Raw genomic sequence first — 19,086 nt, forward strand, 5'->3', positions numbered from 1 at the left:
AAGGTCACTATTAAAAATCTGTTATTTCACTACTAGGAAGAAGTTCAATCTCCTAAATCATTGCACATAACACAAATCCTTGAGATGTCCTACGCTGCACCATCTCACGGCCAACTGCATCTTTTCAAAAGCATTAAAGTTAATGCAGTACTTACTAATGCTTCTACAGAGGGACATGTTCCCTGGGGATAGTAACTCTGGACCATTGCAGCTGCACATTTTCAATCAAGAACATTTTATTTGTGTTTTCAGTTTGTTACACATGGTAAATGCCAACATTTCACTTCCCCAGGCTGGGATAGCCTCTGCTCCAGAAGGACTTCCCCAGAAAGATTTCTGAGTTCTGCTCTGCGAGGCAGAAGAAAGAGCATAAGGCTGCTTTTGTCAACTCTATTTCATCATTTTCTTACCACTAAAGAGAGATGAAATTGATTGTAAAGAACAGATAGATTCCTCAGCAGTCAGTTGCTACAGCGTCCTTTTGTTTCCCAGTTTCTTTATCCACTCTGTTCCTTCAAGGATGACTGCTGGGCTTTGCTTTCTTATTTGACTGCTATGCTTCACTTGAGACAAAAAGAAAAGGAGTACTTGTGGCCTTAGAGACTAACAAATTTATTTGAGCATAAGCTTTCGTGAGCTACAGCTCACTTCATCGGATGCATTGTTAGTCTCTAAGGTGCCACAAGTACTCCTTTTCTTTTTGCGAATACAGTCTAACACGGCTGCTACTCTGAAACCTGTCACTTGAGACAGGAGCTCCAGAATCTGTCCAGAGATTAAGTTATTCAGAGGCTCCCTCCTGCTCCAGATCATGAACTTTAAAGTCATTTTCACATGGGGAGAAGGGAAAGACAGAAAGGATCACGCTAGAATAGCAAACTGAGTCTTCAGAAACTTTGTCCTACCACTTTTCTCTTCCAATTTTTCCTCACACCAGTCCTCCCCTCTGGGTGCACGAGGCCCCATGAAGTGCCATCTTGCAGCAGGACTGAGGGCAGAAACGGGGTGGTTACAGGAGAGGTTAGAACTAACCCTTGCTACCCTGCCCCAAAACTCTGCAGAGGACACTCCCCACATCCAGCCCCTCTGATCTGAACACACCAGGCCCCATGCAGCACCAATCATGCCCCAGACATGTAGGCTCAGGAAAGGGAGAAATGCCAGGAGGAGCTAGCCCTGAGGCAGAGAGACAGTAGGCTGAAGCAGACACAGAAGCAGTTGCAGTGGGAGTGGCGGGGGGGGCATGTGGAAGTGATGAGCTCCATCTAACCTACACTTCCTCATTCCCAGGACTGCCCAGGGCCAGAATTGCACAGGGGCAAGCCTCCCATACCTCCAAGGGCACCAGGTGCCAGGTAGTGCTACTAGTACCCTGGCCAGAGAAAGGAGGAAACTCTTGGGCAGAGCCAGCCAGCAGGAGCAGACGACAGGGCAGTAGGAAACTTGGATTTTTGGGAAGGGTAAGTGGTATTTGTTTGTTTTCCCCCTCCAAAGTTTTTACTTCCCTGGTCTTTCCTTCCCTGGCTGACTGGCAGCTTGCCCTAACACCCCAGCTCCATCTTCCAAAATCACTTCAGTTCAGCTTCACTCCTTCTGCCCTCTGCCTTTTCTTCACTACTTCTTCTCCCTTATCCTCTTTATTAACTTCCCCATAAAATTATTAAGAGCTTCAGGAAAAGAGCAGCCAGAGACTGCAGCATAAATAGCTTCATTGGTCCTACAAATCCCAGGAACTATGCTACTTATTCTTAAATGCTATCTACTGGCGCCCTAGATATTAACTAGCTACTCTCACAGAAACAGAAGACTCCTGAAACAAATGTCCCCCTCCTTCTCTTTTAGTTAATCCCTTCCTTACAATCCCCCACCCCAAAATTAAACAAAAAAAATCATGGAACTAGTAAAACATTTGCAAACCACCACACTGTTTACTCTGCTGGTACACAGATTAACTGAGGTGGAGCAAAAATGAACCCTAGTTATAGTTTGGAGAACACAAACATTCTGCTTTACCTTTACAAAGCTCCTTGTCAAGTAGTTACAGACTACTGAAACTTTGGTTTTATTATTCAGAAAACTAGAGTGAAAGCAGCCATCAAGATTAGAAAGATGGAGATTTTTCTAGACATTCGCTGTCCAACACATTTAAAACTTCCACCAGCAGAGAAATATCTTAATTATGTTGTTGCAAAGTTACCATCTAAAACACTAAAGGTGAGATTTTGTTCAGTTACATTGGTACAAACCTGGAATAATTCCCTTGACTTTAGTGGAATTATTAGGAATTTACACCAGTACAACTGAGAACAGAGTGTAGACCAACATTTTAAGGTGGTTAGAGAGACAAATTAAGTAGATCATGTCTCTTATCTTAGGTACTTATAAGTAAGGCTAAGATTTTGTAATGGTTATTTTTAGTAAAAGTCACGGACAGGTCATGGGCAATAAACAAAAATTCACAGAAGCCGTGACCTGTCCGTGACTTTTGCTGCTGCAGGTCCATGGTTTCTCCTGAGGTGGCAGGGAGCTGCTGGGTCCCCTCCCCACCCCCATGCGTGCAAGGCTGTCACTGGAACCCTGCAGGGGGACCCGAAGGAGGCTGTCACCCATTGCTGGAGCCCTGCTGGGGCCCCACTGGCTGCCAGCTCCAGTCCCATGGCTCCAGGGGCTGAAGCAGGAAATGTCAAGGGGTATCTCTGGATTCCGTGACTTCAGTAACATCAACGTAGACTTACTTGTAAGGCTCATTTCTGTGGCATGTAAGCACCTTTAAAGTACTCATCCTCACAAAACTTCTGAGGTGGGGAAGTATTATTTTCCTTGTTTTACAAGTGGGGAACTCAGGCACAGAAAGACAATGTGACTTGTTATGGATCACACCAGAAGTCTGTGACAGAGAAGAGACTTGAACCCTCAAAAGGAAGTTAGTGGGTCATTTAAAAGAATTCACTATGTTAAGAAATATTAAAAAAAAGAGTTGCCATTTGTAGAAGATCCTATTAAAAAGGAGAACTATAATACTGACTATAGCACACTCAGAACACTGATGTTTAGTGAAGACTAAACACCTATTGAGAGGAGAGGTCTTTTCCCCAAAGGGACAAAGAAATTCATAGATTTTAGGGCCAGAATGGAGCATTATGATCAACTACTCAGACCTCCTGCATAACACAGGCCAGAGAACTTCAAACATCAAACCCATCACTTCTGTTTGAACTACTACACTAGCTTTAGAAAGCCATCCAGATAAACAGAGAAAACAGAAATCTTGTACATTGTACCCTGTAGTTAACTCACAAATGAGAGCCTAGACAGATGTCACTTTATTCCTCAAAGGGACCACAGATTTTTGTGAAACACTGCAGAGTAGTCATTACTCATTTGTAATAATTGACGAGTATTCCAGATTTCCTGCAATAGCAGTGGTGTCATCCGCATCTTTATTGGATTATTTATTCACAGTGTAAACAATTCAACCAATAGTTAAATCAGACAGTGATCCACCTTTTAATGTTCAAGGCTTTGTTTATTTTGCAAATTAAATATAGTTTGCACACAGAAAGACACCATCACACTGCCTACAGGAACTTGAATGGAGGAGGACTTAAGTCAACAAGATCAAGATTGCTACCATTTATCCAAAGAATTTTAACAGGAAAAGCATTAAATACCTCTGTAAGCTCAGGAAAAACTTCAGTTCACAGGTGAAACTGCTTTAAAGTTAGTGATTAACAAACTGGTGATAATATGCATCCTGAAATCTTAATATATCATTCATTGATCCTCAAATTTAGAAAAAAAATATTTAAAAAAAATGTCAAGCAAAATGCAGATCTTAAGAAGCAGACAGTACATTCACTTTTATATCTGAGACACATGGGATGAAATCCTGGTTCTGTTGAGGTTGACAGCAAAAGTTCCATTGACATTAATGGGACCAGGATTGCATCCCTAGTATGGGAAAAACCATCTCTTCATTCTGGGTGAAATTCACACCTGTGCAAAGGGCCAGCACAAGGCCTATGTACCTCTCTAGTTCCATTTAAGAGGTGCATAGGCCTAATGGTGACCCTCTACGGGAGTGAATTTCACCCACTAAGAAGATTACCCATTTAACCCTGTCTGCCTATGGGTAACACGGAAGGAAAGAGTCCATGATAACCGCAGAAGGATGTGGGAGAACAAAAACTAAAAATTCACCTGATTTCAAAGAGGATCTACTTAGATGGTAAGCTCTCCGGCACTGGGACAGGCTTTTCAATACATGAATGAACAGTGTCTAACTGCACAATGAGGCCCCAGTCCTCAAGAGCAGCCGTTATGCACTGCTGAAATTCAGGTGATGCTATTTTGGAAAACACCATGAGAAAACTAGGAAGACGTGAATGTATTTAAAAACATGTTTGAATACTAGGCCTCTGTAAATACATAGAAGTTCTATTTTAAAAAGCCGTGTTCTGTATAACCAATAAGACTTTAGTACTGTGACTTTAAAAACTGGCTGCCTAACTATACCACCAATCAAGAGTACAACTTCCTGATGAGTAGAAAGATCAATGGACACATCTAGTCACTGAACAGAGCAGATATCCTTACTCCATTTCAATAGCAAGTATTAAATAAAGGGGTTTTGAGTATAACAAGAAACTGAACTTTCTATCAACTGATTTTCATAATATGCTAAAGCACAACATTACAGAGGTTATTTTTCCAGGAAAATATTGCAAGATCCAGTGCCGACTTGCCAGCTCATCAACTGCAGTTCTACTTGTACTGCATCGAATCTTAAACCATAATTATATGGATTTCCCTCACTAACGTTTCTGCATGAAACATTCATGAAGTGAACACATCACACGGCTTTTCAAAAATCCATAGGCACAGAAAAAACAGAAATATTGTTCCATTATCCAGCATTGAAGCTTTTAAAACAAAATTACTTCCCTGGTATTTTGGTAATAAAGTGTCCAATCCTGCACAGTGCTTGCAAGCTTCAACTCCCAACTGTGTCAAATTAAAGGTGATACAGTGGGTTACAACAAATGTAGAACCTTGCAGGGAATCAATATTTCTCAGGATCAGGGTAGAAGATCTCTTTCTTCATGTAAACTAGTGTACTGGTGTCCTATTGACCTTGCAAAGGACAGATAGAGAGGAGTAACCAATTAGGCAGAAACCTGAACCAGGCTGGACAGTGGCTTTGAAAAACTTCCAATCCAATTCCCAATTTTCTTCTCTCTTCCTGTACTCCAGCATTAAGAGTTTAATAAGATTTAAAATGATCTATTATAGTTTACTCTAATTTCCAGTATGCTAACTTGGCAGTAAAATCATATGCATGAATACAATTAGTTTTACTTAAATGGCACTTCTTGCAACTCATTGACAGGATATGCTGCCTTATGAATGGGTGAGCCAGCAGAATTCAGCAACAGAACAGCAAACATGAGCTGCAGCAGCAACTTCTTCAGTGAACCTGTTTAATTATATTTCATTGATTCTCAATCCTGCAAGATGTATAGCCTATTAGTTACAATGATTATTGGCACAAATATACCTCAAAAATAAAAACAGACTCACATGGATAGGAGTTTACCTACTGTCAAGGTTCCTTCCCCACTCTGAACTCTAGGGTACAGATGTGGGGACCTGCATGAAAGACCCCCCTAAGATTATTCTTACCAGCTTAGGTTAAAAACTTCCCCAAGGCACAAACTTTGTCTTGTCCTTGAACTCTATGCTGCCACCACCAACCGTGTTGAACAAAGAACAGGGAAAGAGCCCACTTGGAGATGTCTTGCCCCCAAAATATCCCCCCAAGCCCTACACCCCCTTTCCTGGGGAAGGCTTGATAAAAATCCTCACCAATTTGCATAGGTGAACACAGACCCAAACCCTTGGATCTTAAGAACAATGAAAAAGCAATCAGGATCTTACAAGAAGAATTTTAATTAAAGAAAAAGTAAAAGAATCACCTCTGTAAAATCAGGTTGTAAATACCTTACAGGGTAATCAGATTCAAAACACAGAGAATCCCTCTAGGCAAAACCTTAAGTTACAAAAAGACACAAAAACTGAAATATCCATTCCATTCAGCACAGCTTATTTATCAGCCATTTAAACAAAAGGAAATCTAACGCATTTGTAGCTAGATTACTTACTAAATTAACAAAAGTTCTGAAGAGCATTCCTGACCTGGTCCCAGCAAAAGCTCCAGGCCAATGGGGGCTGCCGGAAGGGCGGCCAGCACATCCCTCGGCCCGCGCCACTTCCCGCAGCCCCCATTGGCCTGGAGTGGTGAACCACGGCCAGTGGGAGCTACGATCGGCCGAACCTGCGGACGCAGCAGGTAAACAAACCAGCCCGCCCTGCCAGGGGCTTTCCCTGAACAAGTGGCGGCCCTAGTTTGAGAACCACTGCCTTAGAGCACTCTTGCAAAAAATAATCAATGGACATAGGATGCCAATGTAGACAAGGAATTTGAAAACTTGAAACAGCTAATTAAGAAGGCTCCAATCCTTAGATTTTGATTGTAAGTGACAGATTAAGGGATCCACAGGTGCCTCAAAGGCAGGCCTTAGGGCAACATTACTACAAATGTATGAAGAACACTGGAGACCAGTGACATACGCTTCTGGGGCCCTCACTAAAATTGGATGTCAATATGCACAAATTGAGAAGAAAGCTTTAGCTTTGGTGCACAGTTGCAAGAAATTTCATGTGTTCATCTACAGGTCATCACTGAAATAGACCATATGCCTTTAATATCTCTTGCAAAGAAGGGACTGGCTGACGCTCCTCGCAGAATACAAAGACTGTTTTTTCAGTTACAGTTTTATGATTTGAAAATAGAATATAAACCAGGAAGGAGTTTAGTGGTAGCGGACACTCTGTCTAGAGCTTTTGACAATACTGTAGCAGAAAATGATTCAGAATCTGATATAGTGCATGTGAACCTTATTAAAAAAAACAAACCACTACCCAGTCTCTGACAAAATGTGGACTGTGTTTGCAGAAGTCACAGCACAGGATGAAACCTTGCAAAGATTGATCAAAAGTTATAACAGTAGGTTGGCCTGGACACCATATACGTAGTCCATATTTTCACTTCAAAGAAGAACTCTCAGTGACTGATGGTATTTTGTTTAGAGGCAACCAATTAATTGGTTCCCAAAGTGTTTCATAAGTTCTAATAAGCATGTCAGGATGTAAGACACTTAGGAACTGAAAAATGCAGAAGGGTCAGATATATGTTTTATTGGCATCAAATGAATGAGGATATAGAAAAAGCAGTTAAATGTGAAATGTTAAATTTACAGCCTACACCTGTGAAAGAGCCTGTGCTTTAAAAGTTTGGAATAAAGTTGGTGTTCATTTATTCTATTATGCTGACAAAGATTATATTTTGATTTTAAATTATTACTCAAACTTTCCAGAGATTGCTTTACTGGACAACACCACGGCAAAGTATGCATAACATGTATTAAATCAATATTTGCTAGACATGGTATTCCTGTAGGTGTAATGTCAGACAACATTTTACAGTTTGCAAGATATGAATTCAAGAAATTTGCAAGAGACTATGAGTTTAAGAATACTACAAAGAGTCCTACATACTCACAGCCAAATGGTCTAGTAGAGAAGGGTATACAAATAATAAAGAGGCTACTAAAATGTGAAAGCATCTAATTCAGATCCTTACTTGGCATTGCTTAACTATAACCTTTGAGATGTGGGTTGTCTCCTACAGGAATTCTGTTTAATGGAAAACTAAAAATAAGACTGCCTAATTTTGTAGAAAATGATGTTAATGACCGTAATGTAAAAAGGTTGAAGAAAGCGGATAAGAAAAACAAAACTGAGGGTCACAAGAACTAGAGCCTTTACACCCTCAAGATGTTGTGTGCATATACGATGGAAATTGTTGGGAACAAAAGTCAGTAGTTACCTGTGCAGTGGTTCCTAGGACATATGAAATAGTCACTCCTGAAGAACAGACTTACCAAAGGAACAGGAGACATCGACAATACATTCCTGAAGAAAGGGAGGAGGAGGAATAGGGTTGCCAGGTGTCTGGTTTTCGACCGGAATGCCCGGTCAAAAAGGGACCCTGGTGGCTCCAGTCAGCCCTGCTGACCAGGCCATTAGAAGTCCAGTCAGCGGCGCAGCGGGGGTAAAGGAGGATCCCTGCCTGCTGTGGCTCCGTGCGGCTCCCGGAAGCAGCGGCACGTCCACCATCCAGCTCCTAAGCATAGGGGCAGCCAGGGGGCTCCGCACGCTGCCCCCCACCCCAAGCACCAGTTCTGCAGCTCCCGTTGGCCGAGAACCATGGCCAATGGGAGCCGCGGGGGCGGTGCCTGCGGATGGGGCAGTGTGTAGGAGCTGGAGGGGAGACATGCCACTGCTTCTGGGAGCTGCTTGATGTAAGCACCACCCGGAGTCTGCACCCTGACCACCCCTCCTCCCCTGTGTTCCTTAAAACATAAAATGTGTGATTTAAAAAAAAAATATCACTATATATATTATCTATATTGCAACATAATCAGACTGCAATTTACAGTATATTGTTTACTTAATTGTCTAGGTGTCTTGGATAAACAATTAGAACAATATTTTAAATCAATCATCGGACCAAAAATAAATATATATATATTTTTTTTTTACCAAAAAGACAGATTTATGCTTCTAGTTTTGCAAACAAGACTCAGTAATTAGGCAGTTTTTGACAATAAATATTATGTACCAAGTAAATGAAAATGACTGTTGGGTGTTTAGGATATGTGTTGTGGTGGAAAAACACATTGACTATGCACAGAAAATTATTACAGTCCTTTATATCTTGTCTTACTTAATCAAAAAAAATAATCAAGGAGTTCAATACAGATTATGATCTTGGTTTACTGCTCACACAATTCAATTTTTTAAATGAAGGTGCTTTTAATGTTAGAATGAGTGGGAAGGCTCAAAGTTTTATGGCAGGCTTGTGGCTTTAAAATGTCCAAATGTATTTGAAAAATAAAGTTTATGAAAATCTTATAAACCCATACACACAAATAGAAACAATAACAGATCTTGAGGGCCTAAATGACAGTTAGAATAAAAAGATAATGATACAAAATTGATTCCTGCTATATCTCACAATGACCTCTTTTCAGAGAAAAACACTATTGTGTCCAGCTCTTTAATCAGTTGACACTTTCTGTCTTCATAGAATCTGCTCCTGTTAGACCTCCATAACGCTGCACCTTACTTGCTCCACACAGAAAATTCTCTTGGTATTTTCTAAATTATTGTCCATAATGTCTTTTGCATTTTTATTGTCTGCCCTTACAGAATAGCAATATGCCAAGAAAGTCCCAAAAGTCAGCATTCATGAATCATGACCTTTCTTTCCTGAAATCATGTTTGCCGTCTTTAATCAAGCCGCTATTTTTAGACATGCTCGCCTCTGGATCCCTTAAGAGTTATCAAGTCTTAGCTGATGTGAAACTAAGTGCTCTTTAATATTTTGTTGTATCCTTAGGCCCTATTTTAAATAATGATGTTGCCATACTAACCATGTCACAGGCTACAAGAGTCTCACCAGAAATAAATAGATTTCTGAGAATTCTAATAAAGCATCTCTAACAACTTACCTTACTATTACGCAAGACATAATAGTGTCCTGTCTTTTGTAGGCCGCTACTCATCATAGCAGTGGGCAGAACATAGCAGAACTAGCTGCATGGTGGGCACTGAACCCACTGAACCCACCCAGCATTCTATCAGCAGAGGATACGATGCCTGACGATAGCCAGTATGGATAAGGAAACATACAGTTGGGTGCAATTTACATAACTTGAAGCAGCATGTAATCCCTTCTCAGGTATACAACTGATGATAGTACACACAAAGCAAAACAGGTCTCACCATGACCCCTAACAAACAAACTATGCCTCCTTTAGGCCAGAGGATACTAGCTGTAGTGGTGGCTGATCTCCCAACGTAATGCTCTTGAGTAGTAGGTTTGAAATGCAGTAGAACCTCAGAGTTACAAACACCAGAGTTATGACCTGATTGGTCAACCACTCACTGCATTTGGAACCAGAATTACACAATCAGGCAGCATCAGAAACAAAAGAGAGAGAGAAAAAAAAGAGCAAATACAGTACAGTACTGTGTTAAACATAAGCTACTAAAAAAATAAAGGGAAAGTAGCATATTTCTTCTGCATGGTAATGTTTCAAAACTCTAGTATTAAGTCAATGTTCACTGGTAAACTTTTGAAAGAACAACCATAAAGTTTTGTTCAGAGTTATGAATAACCTCCATTCCCAATGTGTTCATAACTCTGGGGGTCTACTGTGTTGTGCCTTGCAGGCATCAACATGGGCTGTGGAGCAAAAGAAGAAACCTTCCCATGACTTCTTCCCCCAACTACAGTTGGAGAGTCCAGAGCAGTTCTGCACCCAAAATCATTACCCAGCAGCTATAACAGGCACTTTCCTTCTCTCCTCTCTGCATCTGCCTGTATCTCTATCCAGACTGCTTATTTTTTCCAGGGATTTCTAGGGCTCTCTATTCCACCTGTCAGACATTTTCTCCTCTATTCCCAAACACTATACATCACAGATACCTCTTTCCCCTGATGAGACCTGTGCTGACCTTCCTCTTAAGTCTGTTAATGTCACTAATTTCTTTATTTCAACACAGAGGAATACTATTTGACTCAATAACTCATCAGTCTGAGGATGGCTTTAAGCTAGGTTTCCTACTACAATCAGCATTACTAGCCTTTAGCTTTTTGACATTAACTGTTATGTATAGTGTGACAAAGACTAGAGAAATCAGATATTGAGAGGTATACAATGATTACAAGCATGTAATCAGGCACTCACCCATGACATGTCTTAGAGTGGCAAGATATCACAGTCTTTCTTGCATGTGGTGCCCTCTGTAGGCTTCTGGCCAACTTTGGTGGGTCTTCAGTGGCTTGGGCCTCCGGCCAACTCACAAAGTCCAAATGAACCTCTTCTGGAATATCAGATTGTTTATTTACTAGACTCTTTATCTGCCTTCCCTAGGGGCTTCAGCTTCAGCTCTAGGTCCTTTAAAATTCATCCCTTTGTTCAAGCTCCTAGATAAGCTTGTTGGATTTGTAAGAGAGCAAAAGGAATAAAAGAGCTGCCTGTAGGAGACTTGATGCTTGGAGCAAGCTTGCTAAATGACCTAACTAGGACACCTGGTGTGAGAACAGAACACAAGCAGCTGGTTCCTTATAAGAAAGCTGAAACAGTTGTCTGAGGAAGCTGACTTTGGAAAGTTTCCAGGGGAATCAGCTGTGAGCATGACAGGTACAAGCTGAACATTGAGGCAGGTAACCCTCTACAAACTCATAAATAAGGAAAAGGATTTGATGAAGGAACCTTTTTTCTTACCCTAGCTCTGAGGTAAGAGCCATGCCTTGGGACAGATTTTGGGCTCTGAATTTTGCTTTTATATTATTGTCTGAGTAAAGCTATATTACTATAAGGGTGGCAATTGGACAAGCAACTGTGTGGAGTCTCTGTAAAAGAGCCTAGAACAGGGAGAATAAAGGGCAAGGCAGAGGCACTTTGTCCACAAGAGGACACATGGGTGCAGTCCACTCAGCCATAGAAGCTAACAATCTAACCAGCAGACCAAATTCAGTGATGAATTGTGGTCACATTGTGTTTATGCTAAGAAGAACCACACTCATACCTGTTACAACTTGTTCTAAAGATCAGATCCATCAGTCATAGCTCCGAGGTAAAGGTTGATATTGAGCATGTGCAATTGAAGTAATTCCTTACAAGAATAGGAAGGTATTTTAGGAGAGAGAGACAGAGTGCAGCATAAAAGACCAGCAGGCTGAATTGGATTTGGAGAAAGAGAGCGATATGGAAAGGATGGATGAACGGGAGCTGCTACAGAGGGGGGGGAAAGATTAGATCAGAGCAAGGCTGACTGATCAGAGCAAAGCTGAGTGATCAGAACCGAGAAGGCAGTGGCAGGCAGCAACTATAATTTAAAGGAATACCAACCGATATATAAAGTAAGCCTACTATTTTTAATGATAGTATACCAAAAGTACAGTGTAGAATAGTATATAGGATTAACCTGTGTGTGGTTATAAGAATGCATAAAATTCTGTTAGTTGCAATTTACCTATGTAAACTTCAAAGCACTTTAATAACTGCTGTCAGATTTGTTGCAAACTGGCCAGTTGTTACAAAGCACTTCACTTATAACCATTTAGCATATATGCTATTGTAGCTTGAATGCTCTTTAAACTTGCAATAAGGGATTTGTGTAAGGGATTTTGTGCCTTATTTAGAATTTTTTAGAATATACTGTACTAGGGATCATTAGTTACATTAATAAAAAGATACTTTGTTTTATCTATAAATAGAATACTGCCTGTGTCAATTACTTTATCAGAAGGTTATATCTGTATCCTTTACTGTTTTCCTTAACAATCCTGGAAATTTATATCTCAGCAAGGACAGATTAAGGAAGCAATATGCAGGTCATTCTAGGGGCACCCAAAAATTCATTTTTCAGAGTAACAGCTGCAGCTGCTGCGCCATAAAACAACAGGAAAAGAAAGATCTCTTTAGCTTCCAAGATGGCTGCTCCAGTGTGACTTCTCTAGGCTGGCTTTGCTGCTCTTTTCCTCTGACCTCACTGCTTCCTGGAGCAGCAACACCTCCAGCAGGAGCCATAAAGGCCTGGTACTGTTGGGATAGATAGATAGTGATTCATTTAGTATATTATTGGTTATTGAGGCCTAGTATGAATGACATGTGCTTGACATGAATACATGCATTGCAAGTTGGCAACTGAAACAAGAATTTAAGATTAAGAACAAAATTGTTTTTGAACAAATAGTTATGTTTTGGGAAAAATACAGAAAATTAGCAGAAAAGGAAACGATACCAGCTGGACTGATATAAACTTGTATAAGAATTGGAGGAAATGGAACACCTCAAATTATGGTAGCGCACCCAGGATTGTTTCTTTGGAAATGTGGGTAGAAAGCCTAGTAAACAAAGGCAAAGAACCAATGACTTGACAGAATGGACTATAAATGGTTGCTTATGATTTTTGCAAATTGGAGTTGTTTCTTGATTTAGAGCCCCGTTTGGCTATAGATATGTTTTTTGCTGACTCCCCGCATCTTATGATTTTATGATCGGAAGAAATCTCGACTGGCCATTAGGACCATTCTGACCTTTGGACTCTGGTATAGTATGTTTGGGCTGTGAATGCAGAGTGAGTAAAGATTGTTTTGTAATCAATAAAAAGCATTTAAATCATTACTGGACAAAGTGGTGGTATATATCTGCCTGGTCCCCCATCCTGTAGGAAAACTTCTATTGCAGGTCTAACAGTACATCTGTCACAAGGTGGTGTCGCAGAATTACACTTTTCTTTTTATTTTTTTTGTTCTCTCAGAAAATAATTCCCAGTTTTGTCCAATACTTGCACAGTTCATTTGTAAATGCAGATGCTAAATTGTTCAATATCAAGTTCTTGTTTTTTAAACACATTTATATGTTTGCTAACGTTTTGAAGAGGTAGACTTTTTATTTTGAATAAAGTCATACATCTTAAAAAGAAAAGGAGTACTTGTGGCACTTTAGAGACTAACAAATTTATTTGAGCATAAGCTTTCGATGCATCTGATGAAGTGAGCTGTAGCTCCCGAAAGCTTATGCTCAAATAAATGTTAGTCTCCAAGGTGCCACAAGTACTCCTTTTCTTTTTGCGAATACAGACTAACACAGCTGCTACTCTGAAACCTGACATTTTAAAAAGTAATGATATCTAAAATCTTAAATTGCTTTTTAAAATAATGTAGAATTTTCACTGCTTGTGTAACACAAGCTCCATGCTTACTACAAATGGACAATTTCACTCTGCATTTTCTGCTAGCACCGTGGAGATGTCACTAGCACGCAGTTGCATCTTTCAGTGGATAAACTAGATTACTCAATAAGTAATCTAGGCAGTAATAAAAATCAACAGAGAAAATCTAGTTGCTAGTTAGTTCAGAGGCTTGAACTGAAAACAGGATAGAAACGTTAGAGAGTTTAGCCACAAATAAGCATGTAATTTTCAGGTTTCTTAAGCCTATATGTTAAAACTCTGTAACCAATGAGAGGTGAGAGAGGAAAAGGTTCCAGAGAGTGAAAGCCACAGTTCTGCAGTCCAAAAAAAAAAAAAAAAGCCATTTAGGAAGCGATTGTAATTACAACTGCTATTGAGAACTGATCATCTTTACTAAAGAAGCTGTCTCGACAAGTGAAAAGAGCTCCCTTTATGGAGGAAAAACTGTGCACAGTTCTAGGGCTGTTCTATGGCAGAAGCTTCTCTATGAGTGGCTGTGAAGACCCACTTAGCACTGGAATTCCGTAACAGGGTTTTGAAGGGATATCAAAAGAACTCATCCCTTTAAACTGTATTTTATCAATTTATTCTTGCCAGAGAAATCATGATTAAGACAAAACTGAGAAATGCTACTCTTGGATCAGATAGGACTGTAGACAGATTTTCCCCCATGTCACATTTAAATTTCTGGGACTTTTATTTCATTACAAACGCCTCTAGGGGAAATCCTTACATCTGAGCAAGGCTCTGCATTCATAGTCTAAAAGAAATGTTTTTTTATAACTTTGCCAGGGGAAAAAATACTTGTTTTGACTTAATTGCAAACAGTCACTAATTATCTAAGAGGTAAAGGGATCTGGGGAGAACATTCATGCCTATCTCCAGATGGATGATATGCTTATGCATGCTGCAAAGGGAATTCTCACACGTTAATGTTGCATTAGGCTTTTGTGAATATGTGCTGAGAGGAGAATTTAAGACTGTCATAGGACTTTAAAACTGTAATCTCTATAGTTAATTAATAGAACAGATAGAAATAGTTCACCTTCTGCTGAATGCTAGCTTTCATATTCTATTTCCTTCTTCCTGCATCTTAGCAGACACTTACTTACTTTAGAATTAGAAATATTCACTACATTTATTTTCACAGCTTTTAAGAGTCCATTCAAAGTAAAATCACATGGAATTCTTGTAGTTCTCCTCCCTGCCTCTTTCCTTTGCCACTATCGTAGCAAACAGCTGCACTTTTCCTTATTCTGCCTTTTCCTAGGCCACACTGGGTTGTTGTTGCTGCAGCAGTTAGCAGTATGGCTGCTCCTGCTACTCAGCCTAGCACATACAAATAAGCAAGCATAAATGTATAGCTGGTCTCTGCTGTTTTAAATAAATCTGGAGTGAAACATACTAATAGTTATGAAATTATCCAGGGTCCTGAAAAATAGAAGCAGAGAACTAATTGTAAGTTGTTGTAGTGCTGCTGTTGGTGCCATTGACTGAGAATGCTCTCCAATTAATGAAAGGAAAACATCGCTAAAAGATGAATGATGGCAAGTGAATGTTTTTGTTTGGTACAACAGTATTTTGGTGCTTGCTACAAGCTGAACATGGTGAACAAACTAGACCAGAGAGTGAAACCTTTGTGTGAATAAAGAATACAGGTAGCTCCTGCAGGGTTGAAGGGGACATGTCCCTCCAATATTTTACTATTTTGTTCATGTTCTTCTCAGTATGACTGCAGGATTAACACATTCTAACTGTTCCATTACCTTTTAAAATATGATTGCATTACTACAGTAAGGCCCGCTCTTAAGTGTCACATAACAAGAGATTGAGCTGATGCATGTTTTTAAAAAAAAAAAAAAAAAAAATCAAAATATAAGAGTTGTGTTTTCAAATTGTGTTGCTAATCTGCTAGTGTCACATCCTGAGAAGAAAACTTTTCCAAGAGGTTTTCAACTATTAGTTTACGTGGTCAAGCAATAATCAAAACCTGTTCTTTTCCTAGGAATTCTCACAACAGCAGCTTCCAAGTGTGTTTGGTTAATTCACAAATTGTATAAAACAGCCGAATACAAACTTGCCTCCCACTCCCTTATTAGTGATTCTATTAATTTTATTCCAATCAATGTCAAGACTATTGAAATTCTGCCATAATCAATGTTGTCGCACTCTATACACCTTATCTAAATAAACACATCTTTATCTTCTGCCTTCTCCTGTCTTGTAGGTCTGTAACAATTTCCTATAATAACTTTATTCTATTTTATTTTAATTACAACTGTCCCCCGCCCTGGTCATCAGATTATATGTTATTCCTCTTTTCAGCTATGTCTCATAATAATGTCCTTCCGAAATCTGGCTCATATACCACTTTGTTTTATTTTACTTTTTTGAATAGTTCAAAAGCTTACTATTTAAACACCTACAACTCCATTTTTGTTTTTATGTTCATTGCATGTATAGCACAGTACAAGTATAATTTTTTTTAAGAAAAGATCTTCCTCCTCAGCTTTACATTTCTCTGTGCTTTTCTGTTGTCCATAACACATTTGGATCCAACTCAGCCTGGCATAAGCAGACATAGCCCCAATTTGATTTAATTGGAAGTGTGCCAGCTTAGTCCAGAAATTTAGCCCATTCATGTCAACATTTTCACAAGTGGCTGCTGACTTTGGGCACCCAGACTGAGAAAGATTGGGCTTGATTACCAGAAGCTCTGAGGGCCCCTAATTCTAGTTGAAGTTAACCTCAAAATGTGTCCAGCTTCCCCCACCACAACAGAATGAGCTGAAGAAGACTTCTGTGTAAACTTAAATGCTTCTCTCTCACCAACAGAAATTGGTCCAGTAAAAAATATTATCTCACGTACCTTATCACCTCAAAGCAGAGGCATACAAAATCAATGGCTGCTTTTGAAAATTTGCCTGCAGGTCACTTTTATGTAAACTCAAGCAACTCTTTTTTTATTCACAGACAGAAATGTGATTATTAGTCTTACAATGAAAAGGAGCTTCTCTGTATAAATGGGTAGAATTCTTCTATTAATTAGGTGGCAGCAATTTTTTAAGAAAATAATTACAATACTTTATAAAAGTAATTTTTGTTTAATATTTTAGATGTTATAAATGTTCACTATTATAATACCAAGGGTCATCTCATTAAATGATTTTTTTTTTTGTACTTTGAGATAACAATCTTAAAACAAGGCAGGATTTAATTAGTCTTAACCCATATTTCCACCACATCAGTTCCTGGGGACCATTTAACTTGACTTCATTTGAAGAGCTTTGAAAAGAGAGGATGGTAAAGCTGAGAACCTAACATGTTCATCACCATACCAGTAATAAAGAAGACTTTTTTTTTTTTCCCCTTACTGGTAGCTGATCAAATTGTGTAAAATCTTGAGGGAAAACAGAATTAATTTAGTATTGGTAAAACACATTATTCTAGCCTTTTGTCACTGTCACAGGTGAAAAAAGTTCTCTATAGTCCAAATACTAGAAATTTCTACAGATCCAAACTGCATCACAAACAGCATGCTTTGAGAAGTTGCAGCCCAACAGAGAGTGCTAAGGTAGCTATAAAGCACCCTCCTGGTCCTGGGGTGTTCCCATCCTCTCCCAAAGGGAGAAGCACATGCTGTGGAGTGCCTTGATTTGGTAGGGTGTCTTTTTCTTTTCAATATAAATAGACCTCTTGCGATGTGTTTTAGCAAACATTAGAAGGCAAGGCCAAAGAAATGCACCTTGCACTTGGACCAAAAAGTGGTGAGGTTTATGATGATCCTTAGTTCTACAATCTTGGACTGTCTCTGGAGAAAATTCTGTCTCCTGTACAGATGAACTTTACTTTTATTGTTGAGAGTTCTATTTTGCCAGAGGAGCAGAGTTGTTGACCACGGTCAACGCCCTACAGTTTTAAATGGTTTTTTAAAGTATCTGGGGCCCAGGCCAGTGAGCACTTTGAAGATAAGGACTGAGACCTGAAACTTGATTAGAGGGGACTGGGCTAGATGACCTCTTGAGGTCCCTTCCAGTTTTATGATTTTATGGGAAGCCAGTGTAGAGAGCAGGGGACAGGTTTAATATGTTCCCAGTAGCTTGCACTCCTGAGGAGGTGTGCTGCAGCATTCTGTACTAGCTGGAGTTTTCTAACTGCTTCATGCCCAGTTAGATTTCATTGCTGTAATCCAGTGAAGAGGTGACAAAAGCAAATATAACTGAGACCAGGTCTTCATCCACCAGCAAGGGACAGAGTTTCCTAGCTATCTGGATATGTCAGGAAGAGTGACTTGTGGATGCTGCTATATAAGAGTTCAGTGTCAGCAGGGAATTATAGAATCATAGGGTTAGACAGGACTGCAGGGGCCTGAACTGACCAATTGTGGATCTGTATCTTCAATGAATGCAGGCACAGTGTCTCCCCAATCTCTTCAAAATACTTCCTTCTGCCCACAAGCATCACTTCGGTCTTGCTTGGTTTCAGCTTCAGCCAGCTGTTCTTCATCCAAACACTGGGCCACCTTGAGTCTGTCTGACTAGTTCACCTAGTGGTTACATGTAGATGTTGAAAAGGTCCAGAGAGGAATTGATCCTTGGGCAACTCTACAAGTGAGAGGTGGAGGTTCACTTTCCCATCACTCCTTATTGGGAATGTCCGTCTAGGAAGGACTCAACCATTTTATTGCATTACCCAGGACACCTGCCACCTCTTTGAGGCAAAACGGCAGAATCTCATGGTCAACAGTGCTGAATGCTGCAGAGAGGTCTGGCAGGGCAAGAATGGATGTCTGTTCTTTATCCACTGACCGAGAAGATAATCCATCAGTGCTGTTAAAGTGGAATCGAAAAATTCTGTGTCCTGGCCTGAATTCATATTGTGTTGTGTCTAGAATGTTGGCTTCAGTTAGATCTTGTCACTGGCCTTTTCTTAGCTTCTCTATGAGCTGGGCAATGATTGTCTAGGACAGAAGTATCCAGGGTGGGTTTCTTCAGTGTCGGCCAGCCTAGTGCATGGGTGGAGGGGGAAGGGAATAGTCCCCCTCTGAATGAGAGGTTGGCTACTTTGGTTAGAAGTGGCATTAGTTGTTTATGACTCTTTCACAAGCCAGGAAGGGCATGGGTCAGATTCAGTCGTCTTGGGTGTACAGCAGCCTCAAACCCACTCCCTAAACTGGGGCTTGTGAAGGTATCC

The 19,086-nt window shown here is 40.0% G+C and overlaps 1 long non-coding RNA gene across 1 annotated transcript; it reads right to left on the minus strand.

The window, feature by feature from the left end:
- Positions 1 to 913: 913 nt before the first annotated feature.
- Positions 914 to 11,326, minus strand: LOC119855978. Its single transcript, XR_006281275.1, has 2 exons — positions 10,878 to 11,326; positions 914 to 988 (listed from the first exon to the last, which is right to left on the minus strand). It is a non-coding gene; the product is annotated as an uncharacterized LOC119855978 (long non-coding RNA).
- Positions 11,327 to 19,086: the final 7,760 nt, after the last annotated feature.

The sequence above is a fragment of the Dermochelys coriacea genome, chromosome 5, assembly GCF_009764565.3.
Source record: "Dermochelys coriacea isolate rDerCor1 chromosome 5, rDerCor1.pri.v4, whole genome shotgun sequence".
NCBI classification, from domain to species: domain Eukaryota; kingdom Metazoa; phylum Chordata; order Testudines; family Dermochelyidae; genus Dermochelys; species Dermochelys coriacea.